This window comes from Elephantulus edwardii, unplaced genomic scaffold (genome assembly GCF_000299155.1).
Source record: "Elephantulus edwardii isolate Elephantulus edwardi_28Jun2011 unplaced genomic scaffold, EleEdw1.0 scaffold00310, whole genome shotgun sequence".
Lineage (NCBI taxonomy): Eukaryota > Metazoa > Chordata > Mammalia > Macroscelidea > Macroscelididae > Elephantulus > Elephantulus edwardii.
Window position 1 is genome coordinate 886,705 of NW_006400060.1, and position 4,063 is coordinate 890,767.

Below are 4,063 nucleotides of genomic sequence, written 5' to 3' on the forward strand. Positions count from 1 at the left end.
AACTGTGCAGCTCTGCAACTGCATCCTGGCCCATCCTCACCCTTCTGCCCCCAACCCTCACCTCCTTGTACCCCCAATATGTTTTTCCCAATAAAAAACATATATTAAAAAAAGTATAACGAAATACCATCTCACTCCAGTAACAGTGGTAAAGTTTAACAGGACAGCAAATAAGAAATGTTGGGGAGAATGTGGCAGGATAGAAATTCTTTTACCTTGTTGGTGGGATTGTACAATGGTACAATCACTCTGGAAGGGAGTTTAGCACTTCCTCAAAAAGCTGAACACAGAAATTCCGTATTACCCAGCTATTCCAGTACTTGGAATATACCCTGAGAAAATGAGAGCTGAGGCTTAAATGGAAACTTGTACACCAATGTTCATAGCAGCATTATTCACAATCACAAGACCATGGAAACAGCCCTGATGTCCAACCACAAACTAATGGATTGAGAAGTTGTGGTACATTCATACAATGGAATACTATGCAGCACACAGGAGCAATGCTTTTGTAAATTACTACCTAACTTGGGAGGGACTAGAGAGCATTATGCTTAGTGAACTAACTCAGTCCCACAAGGACAAGTTATTGTATAAAACCATTATTGTAGAATGAGTGTAAGGATTCAGAAAGGGGGGTGGAATCAAAGGGGTGAGAACGGGCGAAGTATGGGGTGGGGTGTTAATCATAGCGTTTCACAATTCTATGGGTTAGAGGGTGAAGGAAATGGGAAGGATCTTTTATGAAAAACAATATATTCAAACTTTGTAAATAAATCAGTACAAAATAATACAAAAAACCAACCAAAAAACATTACCTTGGCCAGCAGATGAAGGTTAACATCCTAATATGTGATATTGATCACATATAGCCTTAAAGCAACTTGTTAACCAATCTTCCTTCAATCCTGATAAGGTATTTGTCATAAAGTTGAGCTTCTTGGATTATTTGCTCAGGATACAAAATGTCTTTAAAGTAAATGTTATGTATTGAATTATGTCTCCCCAAAATATGTACTGAACTCTGACTTTGATTCCTGTGGATATGAGCCTGTTTGGAAATGCACTTTTTCTTTTGTAGCTCTGGTGGCCTAGTGGCAAGAAGCTGTGCTGCAATCCTGAAGGCATGCAGTTCAAGGCTACCAGCTACTCCTTGGGAGAAGGATGGGAAATCTCCCGTGCAATAAACTACATCTGCAAACCCACTGGAGAGTAAGTCATAGGTTGGTTCTGACTCTACTGTACACAACAACAAGAACATAAGTAAGTGCAGAGACTAGTAAAACTGTAAAAACCCTGTGGCCACTATTTCCTTGGTTCAGAGGTTGAGGCATAAACTGCATTTCAAATGGTGTAACTACTGCTTGGGTGGTGGTTGTCCCAAAATCTAGAGTGTGGAGTCAAAAGTCCACATTGAAGAATAAACCTAGAGGATGAGGTGATTCCTCAAATGTGCCTAGGGAACAGAAGATTCTTTTCAAATAACAAAAGTTGTTCTTCTGGATATCAGATTTGCTTAGAAGACTACCCTTTGCAAGTTTCTCCTTGGAGGCAAGGATTTTGAAGCTCTGTATCACATATTTTGTGCATGTTCCCATGAGGGACCTCTCCTTGGAGAAGGACATCATGCTTGAAAGAGTATAGGAGAGGAAGACCCCAGATGAGATGGATTAACACAGTAACTGGAGTGATCGGAGGTAGGTGTGTTGGAGGCAGTGAGACTGGCTCAATATACGGTAGGGTTCACAGCTATTGAACATAGAGTCACTATGAGTCACAGGCCACTCTATGGCACATAACAACATATTGGAAAGACAGCACCTGAATATATACACTAAATATGTGTATGGACTCTCTGGAAAAGCTAGAGAGCTTTTTGTCTAATCTTGGAATTTTCAACCCTGGCAACCTGACGTTGGATTCATCAGTCTCAGAAGCCTGCAGCCCACACTACTTAGAACAACCACCTGGCCAACTGACTGGAAGAGATCGATATTTGTTCCCATTCCAAAGAAGGGTGACCCAATGGAGTATGAAAACTATAGAACAATATCATTGATTTCACATGCAAGCAAGATTCTACTGAAGATTATCCAAAAATGACTGGGTCAGAACATCAGCAGAGAACTGCCAGAAGTCCAGGCTGGTTTTAGGAGGGGTCGTGGTACTAGGGATATTGTAGCTGACGTTAGATGGATATTAGCTGAAAGCAGAGAATACCAGAGGAATGTCTATCTGTGTTTCATTGACTATGCAAAGGCAATTGACTGTGTGGATCATAACAAACTGTGGCTGACTCTGAGAAGAATGGGAATCCCAGAACACTTGATCGTTCTAATGTGAAACCTATACTTGGACCAAGAGGCAGTCGTCAGAACAGAGCAAGGGAACACCGCATGGTTCAAAATTGGGAAAGGCGTACGCCAGGGATGCATCCTATCTCCATACCTTTACAACCTATATGCTTAACAGATTATCCGGGAGGCTGGGCTCTATGAGGAGAAATGTGGGGTCAAGATTGGTGGACGATTTATCAACAATCTGTGTTATGCAGATGACTCAACCCTGCTTGCTGAAACTGAAGAGGACCTGAAGCACCTACTGCCGAGGGTCAAGGACTGCAACCTACAATATGGATTGAGGCTCAATGTCAAGAAGACAAAGATTCTCACCACTGGACCAACTGGCAGCATCAGGGTGGATGGTGAAGAGATTGAGACTGTACATAGCTTTAGTTTGCTTGGCTCCACAGTCAACACTCTTGGCACCAGTAGCCAGGAAATTAAAAGGCACATTGCCATGGGAAAGTCTGCTGTTAGGGACCTCTCCAAAGTACTGAAGAGCAATAGTGTCTCTCTGGAGACTAAGGTGCGTTTGATACAGGCCATGGTCTTCACAATCACTTGTTATGCATCAGAGAGTTGGACAATGACCAAAGAGGATAGAAGGAGAATTGATGCCTTTGAGCTGTGGTGCTGGAGAAGAGTACTGAGAATACCATGGACTGCTAGGAAAACAAACAGATTCGTCCTAGAAAGGGTTAAACCAGGTGGCTCCTTGGAGGCAAGGATTCTGAGGCTCCGTCTAACATACTTTGGACATGTTGTGAGGAGACCGGTCATTGGAGAAGGACATCATGCTTGGGAGGGTGGAGGGACAGCACAGGAGGGCAAGGCCCTCTATGAGGTGGATTGATTTAGTGACTGGGATAATCGGCATGGGAGTGTCAGAGACAGTGTGACTGGCACAGGACAGAGTAGAGTTTAGGGCTGTTGTACATAGGGTCTCTATGGGTCGCAAGCGACTTGACGGCACATAACAACAACAACAACAACACCTGAATTATAGCCTTTTTATTTCCCCAAAATGATTCTGTGTGGTCTCTAAGTTTCACATTGAATTTTGCACCTAGTAAAGCAACAAGAGTGGTGTTAAGATGAGGAAAAAGGAGGTGTAGGTGTATGGGGGGCATGTCTGAGCTCATGAGAATTGGTTTTGTGTTGTTAATATTATTGACAGGGACAATTACCCTTTGTGACGTTGGTAAAGGTCATATATGGCCATCTCCACATGGACCTTGCTCTTTTTGTTATTGTTGTTGTTTTGTACTATTGAGTTGCCTGCAACTCATAGCGACTCATATACTTCAGCTCTGAACCCTGCTCTATCTTGAGCTAATTTCATTGCCTTCAAGACTTCTACCTCCATCACCACAATTACTGATTCAATCCATTTCATCCAGGATCTTCCTCTCTTGCAATGTCCCTGTACCCTTCCAAGCATGGTGTCCTTCTCTAAGGACTGGTCCCTCCTGGCAACATGCCCAAAGTCTGTGAGACAGAGCTTAAAAATCCTTGCTTCCAAGGAGCAGCCTAGTTTCACTCTCTCCAGGGAAGAACTGTTTGTTCTCTTAGCAGCCCATAGTAGGTTCAATACTCTTTTCCAGTACCACAACTCAAAGGCATCAATTTTTTTTTCTATAATTATATTTTATTAATTTTCATAAACATTTACAGAGATTTTGGGTTTCCATTCATTCCTTGTTGCACTATTCTCTCTACCC